The 23,253-nt window shown below is 36.9% G+C and overlaps 1 long non-coding RNA gene across 2 annotated transcripts in view; it reads right to left on the reverse strand.

The window, feature by feature from the left end:
* The window catches only part of LOC125330461, a 100,400-nt gene that overhangs the window by 29,440 nt on the left and 47,707 nt on the right, over positions 1–23,253 (reverse strand). The window lies entirely within an intron of this gene.

A 23,253-nucleotide genomic window follows, 5' to 3' on the forward strand; every position in this document is an offset into this window, starting at 1 on the left:
ATTCCAATATTCTCACAAAAGGAAGCCTCCTTGTTCTCCTTCACTCTCTGGTGACGTCTGTCACGTCTCTGCAAAGTGCTGGTTTTGTCTTCTCAGTCCTGAAATTATTCCACTACTCTACAGCATTGCCCCACTTCTTGCAGATGTAGCTAGCTAGGGTTTTCATGCAATTATGGCAGCATAAGGAACAAAAATCTTAGGAGATTATTGTTCACATTAGCCCTGTACATGCTGACATGAGACCTCTGTAAAATAGAAAGAGAAATATAACTTGGTTTTGCACTTTTGACATGGCACTTGCAATTTTTATGGACTTGTCTCAAACATTGATATTCATTTCAGTTCAATGTATCTTTCTCTTTAAAAACAAGTTCTGGAAAGTATTGTATTACTAATGTAATGAGTCATTTCACCTGATCTGACATAATCAAGTAAATATCAAAACAAAGGTATAGTGTTGCAGAAACCCTTATATTAAAACAAAATATCAGAAGTGGAAATGTAATGTGGCAAAGAGAAATGCCCAGCAAATTATGGCTTTTATAAGCTTTGCTAGATCTCCAAGTCAAATTACTTATGGAGAGCAGAGAAATGTGCCTTGTGCAAATTCCTGATATCATTCAGGTCTCTCTTTTTCAGGAACAAAATTATAATTGTGTCATCATGATTCAGTGGAAATCCGTTTTCTCTAATAGTGCCTTCAGTCTCTTGAAATAAAACCCAGTGAAAACCTCTAAGGACAATGTTTCTGTAATGCAAAAGTTCATCGGTTCCTGAAAATATTCTTTTTATAACCCTGTGGAGCTGGGGTCTAGGAGATGCTGCTGGATCTGGAATACACAGCATTAATCTGTTAATCCATAAATAGATATGCAGCTCAAAACTTTAATTCAGAGTTCCCTAAGTGAGTAAGGAAATTATTAGATTTAATATGATTTATTTTAACTCTTCCAGATATTCATGTATGTTAAGACTGAAAGTTACTTTTGTGAGAGCCCACATACTTTATAATTACTATCTTAAATATGAAAATTATGAGAAAAGGTATCTCACAGTCATTACCTTAAAAGTCTTGGTCATTTACTGTAACTACTCAATAGTGCATTTTAATTTTGGCATTCTGGAATTGTGTTGAAAATGTTCTTATAAAAAAAAAACCAAACCAGAAACAAACAAAACAAAACAAAACAACAAAAACAAAGAAAAAAAAACAAACCAACAACCCAAGGCACTTAGTTAATTCGCTATATGGCCTTTAGTACTGAGTAAAGCTTCTTTTCTAGGCCAAAACATTTTACTATTGTAATAAAATATTTAAAACTTGATACCAACTTTCCTCTCCTCAGGGAAAGTTTTTTGTATTTTCAAAATATCTTTACTTTCTTAGCCAAAAAATTAGTCAATAATATATATCGGACTAATAGTATGACTCCAAAACTTTCAAACTTTCTTTTTCTTCACAAGCATGATATTCTCTCCCACAAAGAAAGGTTCAGAGAAAGGCATTGTGACTTTGTTACTAATGATAGCGTTGTTACTGATAAACATGTAGGTTGATTTGCTAGAAAGAAAAATACGGATGAACGATGCCAGAGATACCTGATAGGAATAGGGCTGAGTGTACAGACTTTTACCAGCAGCAAGGAGGCCCAGCCCCAGCAAAAGCTGTGCTATCCCAGAATCACACACACAATGGGGAGGGTTAGAAGGCACCACTGGAGCCACCTGTCCCATCTCCCTGCTCAGGCAGGTCCCCCAGAGCACGTTACTCTGGGTTGTGTCCAGATGGGTTTGAATTTCTCCAGAGGAGATTCAATTATGTAACAACCTCAATTATGTAACGTGCTGCAAGAAGAGAATCAGTGGCTTCTCCATTGTAAAGAGTTGGTAGAAACAGAAAGGAAGAATCATATCTTTTTGCAAAATGCTTCTTAAGCAAAGGTTTTCAGCTTTAATCAGGTCAAAAAGGAAAGTCAAGCGCAGAAGAATCATCAAATTGAGATATTAAAGAAATCATGCAGCTAGAACCCAAGACGAAACATGATCAGACTCTTCTATGTAATCATAGAATATAAACAAGGTTAAAGAGTAGATTCCACTCCTTAGAAAGAGGACAGTAAATTAAGTGCATCTACTCAACATGTGTGAAATGACAGCTTTCTGCTAATGACTACAAAATGAATAAAGGAACACTCATATTTTTGCTAAAGGACCTACTTTCAGAAAAGATACACAAAAACATGCATTCCCTCTCAAGTAAGCATCTAAAGGACAGGGATAATTTAGCCCTAACAGCTGTGTCACATTTTACTATTTCTTCACATCGTAAAGTTTATTAGCATTTCAGCAATAAGTATCTTTTCTTTTCTAATGGAACATAAAATTGTACTACTTGTGTATATCTTTCATGAAATAGTTATAGTGTGCCAGTTGGTTTGTGATTCATTTTCAACAAAGTTCCTTTAAAATCAAGTTCTTATCTTTTTTTCTGGAGCTGGCTCCTCTAGTTCCCAGATCAGGTCTGCAGGTCAGAAGGGTCTGGTGCCAGCTGGCTCTGCACTGGGTCCATGCATAGCCTGGCACTTGCCTTTGTATGAGAAATGAAGGCTAATGCTCTAACCTTCTGACTCAGGCTCAGGAGAGGCACTGATCATGAGGCACTGATCATGATCATTTCAGGGCACACAGGTATTCTGAAAAAAAGGATAGGTTGGGTTTTTTTGGTATGATGTCAGCATAAACTTCGCCTTATTGTGGTGTGACTGAGTTACATTCTTGGAGACAAGCAGTGTTGCCCACTCAGTTCATTCAACATTTGGCAAAAGCCAAGATAACCACACACACAAGTTCCTTCAGCAAACAAAACTTCCCTAAGAAACCACTGCTTCTGCTCTCTAGGTTTAACACCCAGCATGGAAAGAATAGAAGTCAAAATCCCCAGAAACATCAACATTTTGATTACTTTTCCAGCAAGGTCCAAGGATATTCTTCTGCCGTAAGTTGCCACGTGTTAGATTTTTCATCTGCAGGCTGAAGTTACTTGTTACCAGGTAGCGCCCATTTGTCTCTTTGCCAATGTTATTCTCAAGCTCTTCTTCTTTAATGTTGAGCTTCTATAACAAAGCACCCACATTTCTAGAAATGCCTCACTTCATCCATTCTTGCATCACATTTGCCTTTATCATAGCTATCTTTGTGGCTAATTATTCCCCTAAAATGTATCATTTTACACCTTCCTCCTCTTTTCTTTTATTCCCCCTCAGCTTTTTAAGCAGAGGTGTGTTTGCATCCCTGTTTCCTGAGAGCTATGAGCATGTGTATGGAGACCTTCCACAGCTGAGGTGTTGAGGTGGACTTGCATGACCATTTATTTGTCTGTGACTTGTTACTTGTAGGTAGTAATTTGGACACATGGCTGCCAACCTATTTTTTCAGCTTTTTTTAAAAGTTAATGGAATGTTATCTACCTCTTTTATTTATATCCTCTTCATTATAATCCCGCTCTTCCAAGTCAGGCATTTACATCAAATACATGACATTGTTATGGATTGAGCAGCTATTCCAGCTTCCCTTATGTCCCTGCTTTTTGCTGCCATTGACGTTTTTTATATAGGCCTTCCCAGCATATTCCCTTTTAACAGCAGCAGATCAATCATCCTTTCATGCACGATCAGGTATCAGAGACTACAGTCACTCCAAGATGGATTTTCTCTACCTTTATAGCCTGTTTTTTGCTACAATTGCACTTAAGGTCACATTCTGATTTAGCTCTTTCCCACATTGCTGGAAAATTTCTCCATAATAGATACCTTTAGTCATAATATTACTAAGTATCCTAACAGAAAAATCACAAAGACACTTAAGCTTTGTTTTTATTGTTTGACAAGGGCTGTTATAATCTCAGAAAAAAAGTGCACCCTAAAATGTTTTGAGCATATTAAACCTATGCAAAAGATTCAGCAGAAGTATGCACGGACCAGGGCAAGAAGGGCATCTACTGTGAGCGTCTGTGTAGGGAACACAGGTCACAGAAAACACCCCAGACTCCAGATTTTACAGATGGTTCCTGCTGCCACCCAGGAACAAAGGATTCAGGCTCATAGGGACTTAGGAGAAAGCAGTTAGCATGGGCATTGAGGACCCTTGTCAACTGAATGGAAACCAAAGGAGTGAGACCTGCTCGCAGGGAAGAAAGGATGACCTGCTATCAAATTACCACACAGTGGCTCTGGTTTTATAACACAGATTGTACAAATTGTTATCATCCAACAACTCTCATCTTCAAATTTTTTCTATAGAGTCATAAATCTAGTTTCATGGGATAATCTCTTTGCAGCATATAGTCTTTCAAATATATAGCATAACTAAGGTGTGAAATTGTTTGCACCTTGTGAAATGCAGCTGTGCTAAACCAGTAAGACAAAAATTCAGCTAAGCTAAAAGACAGCAAAATCAGTAGTTACCAAAAAAAAGGGGGGGGGGGAAAAAAAAACCAAAAAAGGCAAAATGCAAATGGCAGCTATTCCAGACAGTAACAGTGGGTGATAGTCCATGCTGCAGCATCTTGCTGGCAGATTATTACTCTGACAATAGCAGTGCAGAATTTATCCTACAATCAGAACTTTAACCATCTACTTTAGATCGTAATACATGACAATTTACAAATACAAAACCACTAGAACAAATGATCTTGTTAAAATGTCACCTTCCAACTCAGCTGTTCCACTCTCTGCTTTATAGTCCTAGTCTCATTCCTCGAATATAAAACAATACATTTTTAAATTTCACTAGCCTTAAGAGCCCAGTAGAAAGTGAGCCAAGTTTTCCCCTCCCTCAACAAGTATTAGCAGGCTTATGAACTGTGTCAGGTACCAAGAATAAATAAGAACACCTCCACTGAAGTTGGTAATGTCTGGTAATTTATACCCACTGAGGACCTGAATTGGATTACAAATTGAAGTCATTTCTGCCCTGAATTATAGTTATGCCACCTCACTGCAAAAGCAATTTCTACAGGTGGAGTGTAGCAATGGGGAACAAAGACGACAGAGCCCCTTGTACGTCCCCAGAAGATCCTTTTATTTCCAAAATCACCCCCTCTTTACACCCCCAACGCCAGCTGAACCCAAACCGAAGCGCCACAACAGAACTTAACAGCACGCGGGCACCCATTGGCTGGCTCAGCTGCGGCGCTGCTGTCCACGCGCCCTGTCACCCAATCAGCTTCCCGCTCATGCGCTGTGCACGCGTTCCCCCAGCCAATCACAGTCTCATGCCAGCTGTCACTCACCCGGCTCCCGCTCGCAGCCGCCTCTCGCCCCTCAGCCGCTCCAAGCGTGCGGCCGCGGCGGGGCCTTTCCCGCGGGGCCTTTCCCGCGGGGCCTTTCCCGCGGGGCCTTTCCCGCGGGGCCTTTCCCGCGGGGCCCTTCCCGCTGGGCCTTCCCCGCAGGGCCTTCTGGTGAGCATAAGCCTCAACCATTTTAACAAATAGAACCCCATACTCCACAGTGGAGCTTAGGGTCTGAGCTTACAGAATATTTATGAAAGGTCGTGATGCATGAAAAGGAGAAGATTTCAGTTGGCTTTCACTTCCATCTGAGCATTCACTTAGAATATGAGGGCTTGTTTTCTAATTTCTACTCTGGTAGTAGAATTTTTAGGAATCTTCTAGTGAAAAAATGAACTTCAATACTGGGTACCAAACCCTGCATGTGTTTAAGATGCAACTGTGGCTCTCAGTTGTTTTCAAATATATCTGTTAGCAGGAATCTCAAAGCAGCCTTAAGAAACTCCAAATACTGTACACTTCTGTAGACAAAAATTCCCATAAGAAGTTCCCTGACTAATATTAAAACTAGCGAAGTCTGAAACGATGTTTTCTCGCTGGAATTGTACAGAACCACTGGAATCTTCAGGGAAAGCAAACACAGCTGCAGCATCTTGCATAAGTGAAGTGATTAAGTGTACTACCACAATTACGGTAATCCATGTTCAATTTGAACTCAGACTGAAACAAGTGAATTGGAAGGCTGCTGGCACTATCAGAAATAAAGTGTGTATTACAGGTGGAGAGGACAGAGAGCTTGCTAAAAGGGAGCCTAGCAAAGGAAGATCAAAAGAGCTCTGTGTTTATGCTGGATGGTTCAACATGCAGAAAAAAAAGACAGCTATAGGAGCTAAAACAGTGTGGCCATAACAACTGAGGAGATTGACAGCTGGACTGACAATCCTAGAATCAGACCTGAAACCAGTCAGAAATTACTCATTAAAATATTACAGTGAAATTCTGCAACTTTAGTAAAACCCACAGAGAAGGCTAAGAAGATATTAATGAGAGAAGATGTTCTGGATACGAGGGGAGGATGTTCTTGTTATGGGACACTGAGAGTGTACAAGGAAGGACTTGTGGATAATATGTAGCAACTATACTTTTGCTTGTATTGCTGATTCTTTACTGCCTGAATGGTCATTGTTTGCTAAGCAGCCAGTCTTAAATTAAGCCACAGCCATCAGTATAAGAATAGCAGTAGAGAAAAGAAAAAATCTTTCTACTTTTCTCAACTATGGATTACGACCAGTGTGGCTTTTATGTCTGCCTCGACAACAGCCACAAACAACTAACGTTTATCACCTAGGAGAAATTTAACCTGGAAAACTGAAACGTGTTTTAACTCCAGAAAATAATCTAATTTAAATGTATAATAACTTGACTTCTCCATGATATAGGACTAAAAAACTTAGGAGGAAAATACCTTCTTGCAGTAATTCCAGTACATCTTTTCACTCCAAATCATTCACGTATATCACTGAAACAGTAATCCTTCTAATAGGAGTGGTAAAGTTGTTCTTTTTCTTAGTACAGCCACATATGGGAAGGACAGATATAAGCAATGAAAACAGATGGGGAAAAAAAAAAAGGTATGAAAACATCACAATTTGCATCATATTTGGTATGAAATTTTGGCTTCCTATCTTACCAGCTGAACCCTTTATTCACCATTCATTCCTTTTATGAACCTAATTATGATCAGTTTAATCAGACAGAAAATAGCATCCTTTATCTCAGCTTTAAGTCAGAAAATCAGGAGGTTTCTCTAGGTTGTGCTGTTTAATGCTGAGCAATTGCTTTGTCCTTTTATTCTCCAAAATACCCAACTGCAAGACAGAGGTGCAAACACTTAGATAGAAACTCTGGGGCCAAGAGATAAAAAGCACTTCCTAAGAGCAAAGTGTTCTCACTTGCTTATGTTTGTGCAGCTTTTCTGTTATATTTGGATCTTCCATAGTACTTTGGAGCCAACCAGACTTAGCCTTTGCTGTTAGAATACACTAATAAGTAACATTATACATGGGAACATGACGGCTTAATAACCCATTTTGAAATACTGAAAATGTGTTTTGACTGAGGAGAAATGTGTAGAAGCCCATTTACTATGGAGTGATGGACAATATAAAGACTACGAGCAGCAGGACACTTCCCCCAGCAGAAAACACTTTTAGCACAGAGACCTAGAGTTGCAATGCCTTTATTGGAGCAAAGTTCTGGGATATGTCCTCCGTATTATTAAAACTTTGAACTGCTTGTGCACATGGTTCCTACTGAAAGAAGCTAAACTTATCAGCAAATTCCAGAGGTTTGTGGGAGTTTTGACAAAAGGAAAACAGTTGATAGGATGCATTAATTTCAGCAATGCTTCATTTCAAAAAAGGAATTGGGGAAATAGCATGGAAAAATCCTTGTGCTAAACCTCTCAGTCACACAAGCTAACTTCTTCAACATGGAAAAAAGTTACTTTCAGTATAAATACACCAAACAGAAAAAATAATAATATACTGAAAATAAATACATTTTAAAATATGAATAACGTATTGAATTTTTTTTTAAGTAAAAAACAACATAGAGTTCTTTTAGCTGAAAGACTGAGCAATTGTGGAGTTTATTTCATTCTGTATAATGAATTTTTTTTTTCAGTTTTAGAAAGCTGCAGAAAATACTATTTTCTTCCCCAAAATAAAATTCCGTTCCTGTTCAGGTCTAGTGATTAGCAGTAATTATTTCCATAGTAATTGGTGTATACTGCCTTTAAAATGTGCTGCTCAAATGTTTATTTTTGATTTGTATCTGATCAGCTAAAACATCCATATGGTTTGCTTTGGAAAGGTTCACTAAACTTGTTTTCAAAAATAATATGGACCACAAGATATTCACCCAGTCAATTTTCAGAAGGCTCTATGAATCAGAAACAGGCATTTCTTAAATTACTGGGTGCCTGACTTAGCACAATCTGTCATTGATTAAAAAAACTAAAAAGTGGTGAAATCCCCTTGGTGTTCTTTGGAACAGGCGCAGATGGCTCCCATCTCCCTGTTTAAGTTTTATTTTGTTTTCCTCCTCTCAAAAGGGAAACTTGGTAACACTGTGACAAAAAACACACTACACAGAATAACAAGTTCAGGCACTTTAGGAGAAACTGACATATTTTTTTTAAAGGAGAATAGCACTTTCTTGGGAACTGAAGTGTTTATAGGATTATAAAATGCCTGGGATGACAGCACAATATATACCCAGACAATAAGTAGTGCTGAAATCTTTGAGTCGCTCATGGTTGCCTCCCTCAGTTTTTTACGGCTATGATATCTCATACTTTCACTAACATTGATGAAAACCACAGTTCCATAGGACAATCACTGGGCTTCCCAGCAATTTGCTAACACCAACAGACATGGAAAAATCTGACAATCTTCAGTTCTCGTCTAGGTTCAGGAAAATAAACTATTATGGTAGGCACAGGTCCATTTCCATTTCATCATTAGAAACTGCTTTGTAGCATTGCTTTTCTATTGCTGCTCTTGGTGTTTACACCCAGTTTCAATCTTCCTTACCCACTCAGTTAATCCCCTCTTTACCTATTAACCTCCTATTACCTCCTACCTCCTAACATCTGGGCTTTCGTCTCCAGTCTCTTTCCTCCAAATTTCCCTATCCAAATTCTCTGTGGCTCCAGCAGGTTCTGCTCATCCTCATTCTGTGTATCTTTGGCATGGCTCAAGGGAAGGCAGAGGAGAGCTACCACCTCGGTGTCATCGCAACTGCAGGCAGCTAACAAACAATAGTCCCACTTGGGGTGGGTTGGACAGGAAACTGCCCAGTAAGAGAAGGAAGAGAAGTCCCGATTGTCAAGTAGATTGTGAGGGAACTGGATTTCAAAGAGAAAAAAAATAAATCTTTCCTTTTCATGGAAGCTCTACATTTGTGAATCATTCTGGCATGAAAAGAGTAGGAATGCACAGAGTCGTATCTGGTTTTCAGATCACAACATGGATTTCCTACAGTAGAACCAACCGACTGTAGGAAGGAGCAAGTATTAAACTGCATTATCTCAGATATGCAACTGTATTAGCAGCAGCTAAACTAAAATTACATTACGACCTAGATTTAAGGATTTTCTATTTAAATTGTGGTTAACTTCAGCTGACATGATTCTTACCAACACTGAAGTTAGTAATCAAAACTCAGGGCTAGTCATGTATAAGGGTACTCTAGTAATTTAGTAACTTACAAGATAAAGCTCATTTGTTTAGCTAGCCATAACTTTTCTCATTTCTACTGTGATTGATAATCTGGGACTATGGATAATCTGAGGTGTTACACAGTAAAGCCTGTCAGAGAACATGAACTATCCATACCAGGATTATTGTGTTATTCATTAACATATATTTTGATGAAATTGAGGTAATATAATAAAATTAGAATTTTAAATGGCTTTGACGGGATTATACAAAATGTAAAACTTAAAAAAAAAAAGCAAACAGAGAAAGTTAAATAGGCATTTTGAGCAGCCATTTCAAAAGAATTTCACATTTTCTATGAGATGACCAGCAAATTACCTTTCGTGCATGTAGAACTCCCACTTACCAACTCAGGCCCTGTCATTTGCCCATAGTGCTGACCACAGATATTTACAGATATTTTTCCAAATCCCTTCACTTTTCTGTTTTGTTATCTAAATTTCTCATCAGAAAGAATAGCTGAGGCTGTGCTCTTCGTTCTGCTGTGACAATACTATCCCCGAAGACACACACAATTAACAATGCACAAACTCACAGGATTTTTCACTGACCTGCAAGTAATTATTTCACTGTACACCTAGAATTTGACTGTAATACTTCTTCTTTTGTCCTCTAGTCATCAGGTGCAGGGAGTTTCAGGGGGGTGGGGTGTTGTTTGGGTGTCCCGCCACCTCTCCCTTCCCACAGAAGTTACCAGAATTGTTTGCCTTTCAAACTGCTCCAGCCTATCTTCAAGGAGAACTTTAAAAAGCTGATCATAGCGGCAGCTGAAGCAATGCAGAAGTGCCCCTGAGCTATCTGCAGGGTTCCTCTGACAGCAACCTGAGTGCCCAGAGACTGGGAGCAAAGCTTGAGTCAACTCACCCGAGTTCAGCAGGAAAAGCTCTCTGCACACGATGATGTTTATTGAGGCAATAATCAGGCTGGAACTCAACATTTCAAAAGCAGATATATTCCATTAGGAGAGTTTTGTTCTGCTGTAATTTTTGAGTGTACCCAGTACAACTGCAATTCTTCATTTCCAGTTGGATGAAAACAAACCAAACTAACAAAAACGCAAGTATGTGCTGTTGAAATATTTTGCAGTTTAACCTGTGTATTTAACCATGATTCACTGGGATATTTAAGGAATAAGGTATTTGTGAACTATTAAGAAGAAGCCAAATATACTGCAGAACATTACTACTGCTCACAGTATCAATACCTAAATCAAAGCTACCTTAACAACAACTTACAGGGAATAAAGATTGCTCCGTAAGATAATAAATATTAGAGAAGACTATATGGTTTCAGAATAAAAAAAAAGGAAGAAAAAAGATAAATCTTTATGAATAGACAGAGCAATATGAAAAAAGCAATGTAAGGTGGCAATAGGAAACATGGATTTCCTCTAGCCAGACATAGAAGATTGGTGTATATACAGAATTGGGGGAAAATAATCCTGAATATACGATATCAATTCAGTAAAAAGATATCTAGAAATAAATACCTCAATATAAAGTATAAATACCTAAAAATAGGCAATAGAAATAAAACATAGAAATTCCAAAATGCCTGTATTTCTAATTGAAACCTGTCTTGTGTTTAATACTGCACTATACACACTGCTTTTGAATTGCTATACTTATACATCTGAATATGTATATAATGAAAATGGGGTAATCAGAGCTAAGTACTCTTCCAAAATTTTATAAATAGCAAGTTTATAATATATCAACACATGTGCTGAGAGGTAGTTGAGGGTTTTTTGATGAAGTGATGCTGAAAATTAAAAAGAAGAATTAATGTATGATTTGCAGAGTCTTTTTACTTAATTACATTGGCATTGGTTGATTATAATGGCTGTTTTAAAAGATTTACCAGATTTCGAATTAATGTCCACAGTTTAACCCAAGCTCTCCAGAACTGCCCTTTTTTTCTAATGTAGAACAACCTACATGGAAGTGCTGTGGAATTTTTGTTTGTTTTAATTTTATGGCAACGAAGTATCTAAACGCACTGGTTCTGCAGCTGGAATAGTCCTTACGCTGACAGAGACTTGTGCTTTCTGAAACTCCCTGGCATGGTGCTATCCATGCAAGGTGCTGGAAGGAAAGTTTTGCTGCCTGTAGCATGCCAACACTTTGGGAACGTCGATGGAGTCCTGTAATAGTAGTTGGAGTTCTGTGGCCAAGAGCTGACTTAAAGGAGCCCTTGAGTCCATCACATCAGATACGTGCTTATCTCACAATGCTTGGTCTTCTACTAAAGTCACTGCTGTACTTGTTTGTATGGGAAACCAATTTTTCATTATTTCCTTACAGATATAACCTAGGGATTAGACCCAGAAAGAAGCAGTGTGAATTCTTTGGTGCTATATTCACGAGGACATAAACTGAAATGGAATGCATTTTTGGATTCACTGTATTTAAAAAAAATTCAGTTTCCCTTTATATTTAGGATATTTTATTCTATTCACAAAATCACTTTATATTTTCCCAATTTATAATCTTATCTGTAGGTACAAATGTTTACATCAATAATTGACTTGTATGATAAAAATGTGTAATGCTGCTTTTATAGCAGCATTGTAATAGCTTTGGAATTAATGATTAACTCGAGGCTAGAGAACAGCAATTATTATTCAGCTGGATTTATTTGGAAGGAGCAAAATCTCCCTTACAATTGCTTTAGCAAAACAATCACTGGAAAAGAGAGAAGATTAGAAAGAAGAAGGTAGCCTCAACAAGAATATTGTTTTTAAAGTGCCTTACAAAGAAACTGGCGTATTTATTTTACCAAAGGCTTGAGATGGAACTTCACTACTGTGTGTAATTATCACCATCAGAAGAAAATGCAGGATCTTTAATGAAGCAGAGCTCCATATGAGTAATTTCAAAAGATATTTGAAACCTTTCTAAATCTGAAGCATTAATTGACTAAATCTTCTAATGACTTTAGGCCCCTTCTTCACCCAACCTGTCCTAGTAGAGGAAACCATCCATCTTCCCCCAAGAAAACCTCAAATTAAGGTCTTGTCCACCAACAAAACTATTATTTTCTTCTTTCTATGAAAAGATCAGGTCACCAAATCTTTCACCCAGTATTGTAAAGTTTTATAAATATGAATGATCTCAGGACTTTTTATAAGTTTAGCTTTTTTTTTCCCTACGTGTCTGAAGTAGAATAAAAAACACAGTCATTGGCAACTTCAGTAAAAGAAAGTACCACCGTAGTAAATGTTAAGTTCATCTCAATAGAAGCCAGTGGCAAGTGATCCACTGGACTATTTATGCATTAGTACACACATGAGTGTGTCTACATTAGTACAATGTAGTTTTGCATCCTGGCCAAATTCTTTCCTTGGTGTAACTCAGTGCAGAGCAGAGATGCTTCTTCACTTCCTATCTGCGCTGCCTTACTTGGTCTGCTCATGGAATAACAGCCCCTGGTGGAACTCCTAAACACAAGTGAATACCTAATGAATTCAACAGAAACAACTCCAAATTACATTAAACTGATTTTCCTCACGTAAACGTGATGCTTAAGCATTCCATAAAGGAAAAACTGTGAATCCAAAATAAGAGAATTAATTTTGATTTGGAAAGACACTGCATGTAAATGCTGATTACTCTTTGATTATGTTGATTTGGGAGGGGGCATTCATAATGAAGGCAGTACATTTTTTACGTAATGTGTCACACTTTTAAAGGACTGCAGTAAGACAAGTGCAATCAAAACAGCAGATTTAGTTTACTCAGTCGGGAGCTATAAGCACAACTGTTTGTGATTTCCAAACTTGCCACTGTGAATCAGATTGAAGGCCCCCTGCTGTGAACAATAAGGCAAGGACTGTGCTAAAGCATCGAGGCCCCTCAGTCAAAAGGCTGACATTCACAGAGGTTACTGCAACACAACAGAGAATTTTAATTGCAACAGCATTTTAAAGCAAGCCAAGTCAAATAGCAGTTTGAGTTCAATGATACCAGTAAGTATGAAATTATATCACACTACAATTCATAGAACATCCAAGAGTCTTGTAGAAAAATGATGTGAAATTTTGAAAAATCCAGGGATTTCATCATGATATAGATTTCTGTAAGTACTTATATTCCTTAGAAGCATGAATTTCCTTGATTTCAAGTGGTGGATTTACTTCTAAATTACTTAGTTGCTTCTAAAAATCTCACTTTCTGGCATAAGCTTCTCAAAAATGTTTCTCATGTTTTGGATAATTATTTCACCTAAAGAGCTGCTGAAGATTTTTTTAATCCCCCTTTTAGAACAGCTGCAAGTGCAGTTGTTCCTGCTTGTATAAAATAATGATTTAGATCACATATTACTATTTTAACTGTAAACAGTGAAAAATCCCAGGCTGTCCTCTCAAGGGTTTTGTTTACCCCAAAGACACCTGGAATAAAGGGTAACACACAACAAAACTAAAATATAATATTTTATATTTCACAAAACCATGATCATCAGTTACATTTGTTATTTGGTTTCAGGTTTTTGGGGGCTTTTTTAAAAAAAAGCATGTTTGATTTGATATTCAATCATACAGAAATTAAGAATCTGGTTATTAAACTTTTGGCAGTTTTTTATAACAAACTCCCAAAACTGATTTCCACTGGCATGTTTAACATCCTGTTTAACCCAAACAGAAAGTTAATTAATTAATTTAACAGCTCATTTGTACAGCTCCAAGTAACTCATAAGCAGACACTAATGGAAATTTCTAAATGTTTCAATACAATCCCACTTTAATAAACTACATTTGTGCAAGAAGTGACTTGAATTCTGTTGATTTTGCATGAAAAAAAATTAAGAGAAGTAAATTCCACCTCTGTCCTCTCCAAAAATATACTTAGGCAGGGAATATGCCAATGGATAAGATTACTTAAGTAGAAATCTCTCTTGATTTGGGTCTTCATTTTACCTAACGTGTAGATTAACAGCTTTGTTATTAATCAGGTCTTAATGTAAACACTTCGAAGCTGTTGCTGCTCAGTAATGCTCATTACAAATAGTCCCTGTGGGAATCACCAGCTTATTTCATTAAAACTCCTACCTACTTTAATTGCTCTTAGGAAAACATGAACAAATTAACTGTGTTTTAAGAGCCAGTGGTGTAAATTTGTACGCTTGCGTGTTTGGTTGCTGGGGCCTAATGATTTTCCTGATAATCCTCTGCTGTTGCACTCACTGTATGATAGTTGGCAGCACCAGCCTGTTTTAATCAATAGCAGTTACAAAGGCTAAAAAAGAAAATATGGTTTGAAAACCATAGTGCTCATCATGCCAGCAGAGACACAATATCATTCTGGGTCACAGGCAATTAATTTTTAAGTTTTAATGAATCTCTTGTGTGAAAGAAATGATGCTTGTTAGCTGGGGTGATTAATGTATATTAAATGAGCAAATTAAAAACCCCAGAATATTTTTACCATGACAGTGGCATAAATAGGATATGTGACACCTTGATGGTGAAATCAAGGGATTTCCACAATTCAAATAGACATGTGACTTTGTATAAATTTTAGTAACATTCAGTTAAAATAGTGTAATAAAGAAAAGAGCATTTTATTTTAAATGTCCTCAATAAAAATGTTAGTGAATATGCTCTTAGTAGTAGAAACAGCCGCCAGTACAAATTGGCCTAGAATGTATGAGCAAAAAGAAAATTACCTTCTTCAAGAAGATTAAGTAATGCTTGAAACAAACATCTGTTAAGAAATAAAGTTATTTATTATCTCCCGCATAAAAACCTATAGCATTATAAGATATTCCAGATAGTTATCTGGGCTTCATCACAGATGCCTAAATAAATCCCCCTGGAAAATCTGTGGCTGGAACCCAAAAATGAAAAGGAATTGAGTAAAGAGTAATATGGGAGATATATTTATATGCCATTAAAGAATTCATTATTCTCTCTACTAGGATAACTGAACTTGAATTTTCACTTTTCATATTCAGCATTGCCCTCTGATTTCAAGGGAACCAACACTTCAGATTCAGCTAGACATCTAAAAATTGGCAGTGTGATTGTCATTAATCATCATTAGCCACTTGATCTCAAAAAAAAAGAACTTAATGGGTAACAAAGGAATGGGATACTAAAAATGCTGATGGTAAGTAAACTCTATAGGGTTGATAATGATTAATTTAATTACACAGTAATGTGTATATTTCAGATAAGAAGGCAGTATAGATGCTTTTCCCTGTTCCTTTGTCTGTGTTCATTTCAATACTCCCGAATGTATAGTAAATAATATCATGTAACTGAAAGCTGTTTTGGCCAAGAGTTGTATTTTAAATAATTATATGACTTCCAGGCCCTTGATTTTCAACACACATAATACTGCAATTAAATCTGACCACAATCAGAGGAATATTTTAATAATACATGCTAAAGTTTAAATGTTTTCTTTAGTCCTACTGAAATTTTCCAGTTATCCCATTTGTAATTTTCAGTCCTCGGTTCTATTATTTTTGCAGAGCAAACTGGAATTTCAGTCGCACTCTGAGCACTCCTGGTTATTCTTAACACATGAATAAAATAACCAATATGGTGGAGGCCCAGCAGTTGTAAACAATGGCTAATCAGAATTAGTCCCTCTAAAAGAGAATGTCATTGATGATTGTTTGCTGCGTGTATCAACAATCTTATGACATTTTTGTTAATCTGTTTAGTCATGAGAATCACTTTCTTCTCTGTTGAGTGAATGTTTTCCTAATTTGATATTTATCAGAACATCATGAAGTACCACAAAGAGCAAAGGACTTAGAAAGTTTAACAGATACTTAAATAATTCTCTGAATTTCCTTGTGTAATCTTGATTTAAATGACAGGATCATGTTAAATACAGCCCTGTATGCATAAGGATTTCTTGCAAAGATGCACCTGTTAATTTGCAAACCCTGGAGTTTTTGAGACACTCAGCCCTCTACTTGCTGAGTTAAGGAAAAAGAGCTTTTTGCACCAGAAGGTGAAAAAAGCAAGCAAACAAACAAAAGCAAAACATGTAACTCTTGTTCACAGAACAAAAGCCTTTCTGACTTTTAACATATAGAGAAAACAGAAGTAACTTGACTTGTGGCAGTCAGAAGAACCCTGTAGGGAGTAGGAAAATGAAATGAAAACAATTTGGGGTGATAATTTCTTTTTTAAAAAAAGGTATTTTGAGTATTTTGTTTACTTGCTTATTTACACTTTCCCTATTTCCCTTGAAACTGTAACTTTTCAGATGCTAGCAGTACAGATTAAATAATTCATCTGAGGCATAAATTTGACATTTCAGGTCTCCACCAGAGAGTGTAGCTTCTACACAAAATTAAAATATTTATCTCAAACCAGTGAAAATCTGCTTAATATGAACTCAGTTATTCAAGTGTGGTCTCCCTCATTCACAGTGTGCATAAGCCAGATACTCTGAGCCATCTGTAAAGATCAAATCACAGTTCTAATGGAGAGATACTGCAAAAGTGTTGCAAAGTCTTGGTGGACTTGGTAGCATTAGGTTAATTGATGGAATCCATGATCTTAATCTTTTCCAATCTAAATGATTTCATGATTCTATGAAAGCCATAAAAAGTGATGCTACAACTCCAGCCCATCCATAAGTAGCTCTGATTGTAAAGTGCAAAAATCTCTAATCCTTCCTCTCTGAAAAACCTTTCCTCAAATACTGACGGGCGACCCAGTGCTACACCACCCTCATACTGTCTGTGAGGAAAATGGTGGAGTTTTCTGTAATACAATGGAAATTAGCAAAGGCATGGCAAATATAAACCTACTGTGCAATCTTACAGATCCTACAAAGACTGAAGAAAACACTTGCTGACACTGCAGAAATTCAACACCATCACCTGTCCACAGAGTCAGTGGTGCTTGTAAAAGTCTTCTCCCTTGCCAATGGAAAATGAAGTGAATTAATGCCTGAAGATGAGCAGCATCAAAAAAATCATTACGAACTTGACTTGGCAAGGGTTAAAAGAATGAAGGGAAATTGGTTTATATGTGCTGCACTGATTGAAGCAATGCAACCTGACAAGGAAATGCAATTCTCTGGCTTTTTCACTGAATGAGAAGGTCTAGTGTATGTTTCACAGCTGCAAGAAAATAAGATAATGTGCAGAAGAAACAAGCTTGGATCAGTCAGAAAGGACATCAAGGACAACATTCATGATGCATTTTCATGATAAACAGTCTGAAAATGTCAATGTTTTTTGTGTCAAAGAAAAACTACAAGAAATAGGAATATCTGCATACAATTTCCAGGTCAGTGGAAAACCAAAAACTGGAAAAACACCAGAGTACATTTTAAAAATTCATCAGCATGTTTGAGGTAATATGTAGTCCAAGGAGATATCTAGGATGATTCTATAACTGTCTAATTTGGAAGGTAATTTTATTGTTTGGATTACCAGAAGGAGCAAAATGCAATAATAAGTCTCCCACAGAGCTTGTTATTTGGAAGCTGGGTTTTCAGAGAACAGCTCCAGAAAGTGAGACTGCAAGAGTAATTCAAGGTGTGTGAGTATGGTCAGAAAGTCTTGGGACAGGATTTGGTGGTGGAGGTGGTGCAGTATTGTAAATCCCTGCACTGGGAAGCAGTGACAGGTATTTGCAGAGAGGGGCTCAGCTGGACTGCAAAATCACTGTGTCTGGAGGCTTACCATGGCTGTTAACTTCTTTCCAAAACAAAAAATGGCTGGCATTTTGGGAAAGGTCATACAACGGCTGCTAGGATATGATTACAGTCTTAGGACATAAGAAACAGAAATTGTTTATGATTTTGCAATGCCCAGGTTTTGCACTGTCTTGCATTTTTTATGGTTACAGTCAAAAGTAGAGGCAAAACTTGCAAATTTTTAGTCCTTTGGGATTGCATTTCAAAATTCACTGCAGTAAGTGCTGAACCCCTCAAGTGTGAATAATGAAAAAAATCAATAGATTCTCCAGATCTAGGGTAATTTAAAGATTAGATTGACCAGAATGGCAACCAAATCTCCTTTTCTTTGAACCCAAAATAAACGCATAACCTGCCTTAATACCTGGTAGAAGTATTTCCTCCACATCAACCTTGCTGAAACCTATCTGGAAAGTAGAATATAATAAAAAGGGGCATATTTACTGAAACAGATACTACTTATCTTGAGCTTACAGGCTAAGGGAGAGAATACAACTTACACAGGATATTTAACAGTGACTTAAGGGAGGATATTTTTCTGACATCACTTGTTCACACCATCAATGTAACAGTTACATCACTTCTTATTGAAATGCATTTTTTTTCAAGCCTTTGAAAGATTCTTGAAAGTTGGAGGGGTTTTTTTAATGTAGCATTGTAGAGCATAAGGAAAAAAAAAATCATTTTCCTAAGATTCCAAGCATATTGGAATAATACATCATTAGTCCTGCCATCATTAGATCTTCCACAAAACTTAAGGAAAAAATAAAACTGTGGTACTGTACATATGGGCACTTGCAGTAAGTTCCAATATACTACAGTTAAAGAGTAATATATATTCTGCTACTGTCATTATTCATTCTAATAACAGTAGTATTCCGTGTGAGGTGAGCTAGACCAGAGCCATCAATTAGTGTTAAAACTCCTGTTACAGGTTCCTGAACAGATTACAAGCAGTGATGAAACTCAAATTATATTTCAATTTTTAACTATTTGTTATAATAAATAACATTAAAAAATCTCACATCAGCTTCTAACCAGGTTCAAGAAGTAGACTAAAAGAAAGATTTGATCAGACACACAAACATAAATGATTGTATTATAATCCCATATACCCTGAGCCTAGAAAGCAAGGTTACCTTTTTACATTAATTATAGAACTACAACCCACACTATTGTAAATCAGAATGTTTGGTTTTCCTTCTTAGAGTATGAATGACCAAACAATTCCCTCAAAAAACAAGGACAAGGAGAACAGAATTAATCTGGCCTTGAGTTTTATAATTTAAAAAGAAAACATACTATAACTCATATGCTTGTAATTTCTGGCCTCCTGGTTTTGTCAAAAAACATCAGGCATGGAGAGACTAATTTTAACTCAAGTTTCCAAAGACAGGCTGTGCAAGGCACCTACAGATGCTGCCTCATTCTCCTGGCAGTCTTAGTTTGGTCAGGAGAGAAATCCAAATCCATGAATGGTTTTGGCAGTCACAGGCCTTCCAGAACAGAAGCCAACATTCAGCTTCCACAGACAAGTGCTCTGAGGGGGAATATGGCTTTGTATTTCTAAAGTAATCCACCTGTATTGAAATTTATTGAATGAACAATACTCAAAGAGAAGATACCTGACTAGTAAATTACTGGGAAAAGACAAATATGCTAAGAGCCCTGCAATTAAAAAACAAATCCATCAATTTTTAATTGACATGCTAATTAGTTGAATGTGTAAAGCCAGACACAATGCTTTAACCATGTTTATTTAATGTATTCATTTAACTGTTACTTTAACAATCAATGACTGTAGCCCCAAACCCAGAATCATCTCTACTAAAAAGACTGCAAAATCTCTTTTTAAGCAGAACTTTTCCCTGATTTAAATATGTTCCAGAATGGATGGAACAAAATAAGCTCAGAATGTTTAAGAATGCTACATATAGCCTATGCCCTGCTTTTGCTAAGAAGTGAAACTGATTTTTTTTTTTTTTAATCACATAAACTAAAAGTCGTTTACCCTGTGCTATTGCAGAATTTAGCTGAACTGCCCTAACAAGGAAGCACAGCCTTACTCAAGGACACCCTACACTGAGAGAAAAAGCCACAACACCCAGATCTCAGTAAAAGAGTAATTTTCTATAGTTCACATGGACACATCTGTGATTAGACTTAGGCAACCAAGATCCAACTCTGATGTACTGACATTCATAGCAACGTCTCACTGTCTGCTCCTTGTAACTCATTGGAGCATAGGACATGCTTAATGACTTCAGTTACAAAATCAATTGCTTTTCCTGATGCATGTCACACATTTGTTATCATAAAGCATTAGTAAGTGTCATAGGAAGAGAAATGCCTCCCAGAAAACAGTGAAGCCTAAGAGAAGCTGAAAGCAGAAATTAATAAAACACTGAAGCACACTTTAGTGGGACAGGTTAAACTCTGGTGGGTTTGGACTCTAATTCAAGAAATTGCTGTATCCACTAGTTTTACCTTGAAGTTTGTGATTAAAAATGTTTTGGTGATATCATATACTCTGAAATAAAAAGCAACCAGTCTTGCATAAACTACAGCAGGCTAGGAGCTTGTCAGAGTATCAGTTGAAACAGCAGGTTCCAAGTCATTAAATCTAAGTTTATATCATACTCCAGAGATTTCTTAAGTAGCAGAATGGTGTGCATTACTGTGTAGGCAAAATAGGAAAGACAGATGCTGAATTGACTTCTTCTCACTGCAATCTAGTTCACTATACTAACAATTGCACTAGAGATATCTCTCAAGGTGCACAGTGAACTCCACAAGAATAAAAATGAAAGGCAAATTCATTAAGATAATATCACCTTATTCACATTGCAAAAATACTGACAATTTTTTTTGTGGGAAAATGTTTTGGGGTCAATTAATAATGACCAAAATCACGCTCTAGCATAATCAAATTATTTGTGACCAATCCTAATAAAGAAAAAGGAAAACAGAAGAGACATTGAAATTCTAATCCAACATCATTTAAATTATTTGGGAAAGCTTAAGTGAGGGAGCTTCGATATTGAGAGAACTCAAGCAACATCATAAAAATGTGCAACTCTGTTGCAATTAGCATAAGCATAATTAATGTAGTTTGAAACTTCTAGTGTCTGCAGGAATTAGAAAAGCCAAAACAGAAAAGCAGTTTAATTTTTAATGGTTAGCATTATGTTATGCTTTTAGGGTTGACTGGGCATGCATTTAGTGCTAGCATTATAAAATAATTAAATTGGAACTTAAGAACAAAAAGTCACTTTCAAAGGAAATGGCAGGAAGAAAATGATGGATAAACAGGTCACACTAACAAAGCCTGGAGGAATTCACACAGCTATGATCTGGTTCTATCAGGGCTCCATGCTGAGAATGTCAGATGTTGAAAGCTCAGCAACAGCTCAGCAAGTACCAGACTGCTCAGATGAAGAGTTCACCTCTGCAGCAAAGCTACTCAATGACATAAAATAAAAAGACATGGCATCAAATCCCCCAGAACACAGTCGTAAAGTTTCTTTGGATACAAACCACACCTCTTCAGCTCACTTTCCCCCTTCCCTTCAAAAAATTCATTAAGTATCTATCCACTCAGTCTATCATCTTTACTGGTGTTTACCAATTTTTTAAAGCTTGTAAGAATTTGGTTGCAATGGGAATTAACTGTATTTTTCCCTAAATTTAAGGAAAAAATTATTTTCAAGAATTCTCTGTTTTTCCATCTTTCTCTTCTTTATGTGGAATAATATTTGTTTCAATTTTGCACTAACAACCTCAGCTGTGGCATTATGCTCAAGCTACTTGAAGAAACAGTTGGTTTTGGCAATATTGATCAGAACATCCAAGGACAATTAAGCTTTTGGGCTTACCACTTAAATCAATTATTGCTTTGTAAAGAGTCTAATGATCTATCAGTCCTTTTTGTGAATTGTACTGTCTTGTGTTTATCTGTGCTATCACTCCACACAGCCTAGCAAAGATACGTAAGTATTGGAAATGTTTCCCTGGTGGTTAAACAATCAAAAGTCTTAAATCATTGAGGTAATTGAACCTGTGTGTAATTTTAATGTTCTGAAGGCAGTAAGGCTAGTTATATGCTTGAAGCTGTATGGCCTTTTTTATACCATACAGGAGATTTCACTTCTGTAAGAAATACGAAGAAAATGAATTGACTTTTACAAATTCTCTGATAAGATTCAAACCAAGACATACTTAAACAAAGAGTATTGGGAGTACTTGCTCAGGGGCACTGTATCATTCTAACACTGTCCCTGATGTTTCCCCCATCTTTCAGAGCTGGGTATTTGGAAGACTCCCCTCATCAGGGCAATGCCATCTGGCACATACCACCTGGCATACCTGGGCTGCAATCGTTGAGGATCACTACCTTAGTTAAACACATTTTATCTGCCTCACAGGGATGCCAACAGCAATGGACAGTAGTGGCAAGGTAGAAACTTGCACACACAATGCACAAACACTCCCTCATTGGATCTGCAAGGCATTTGGAGAGCTTATAAATACAGGGGATATGGTAGAAAGTAGTATTAAGATTACACAGCACCCTTTTCTTCCAAATATCCTGATTTTAGCTTTTCTTTTTCCACCACTTTTCCTGCATCTCACAGTTGTTCTATGGCAATAATTTACAAATCCCACCAGGACTTTGTATATATTGCATATTCAAGCACATTGAAACATTTCTGTAACAACTCTGCACAGTATTCACTGCAAAAGAGTGCAACCCTTTGGCAAAATTTCAGCCAAAGCTGAAAAAGAAATACATGTTAGAGCCCTCAAACACAGAGTAACTGGAAAGTATTAAAATGGGCTAGGTATTAAATGGAAAGGTATGTTACACATTTAAAAAAAAAAAAAAAACCAACAATAGCCTCTGAATTGTTTACAGAGTCCTTGAAAGATTTCCTGCTAAGATTTAGTACGTGACATGAATAGATTATGTGTTACCTATTTTATTATATTTAGGACAAAATAAATTTACAGGAGC

The sequence above is a fragment of the Corvus hawaiiensis genome, chromosome 9 (genome assembly GCF_020740725.1).
Source record: "Corvus hawaiiensis isolate bCorHaw1 chromosome 9, bCorHaw1.pri.cur, whole genome shotgun sequence".
Lineage (NCBI taxonomy): Eukaryota > Metazoa > Chordata > Aves > Passeriformes > Corvidae > Corvus > Corvus hawaiiensis.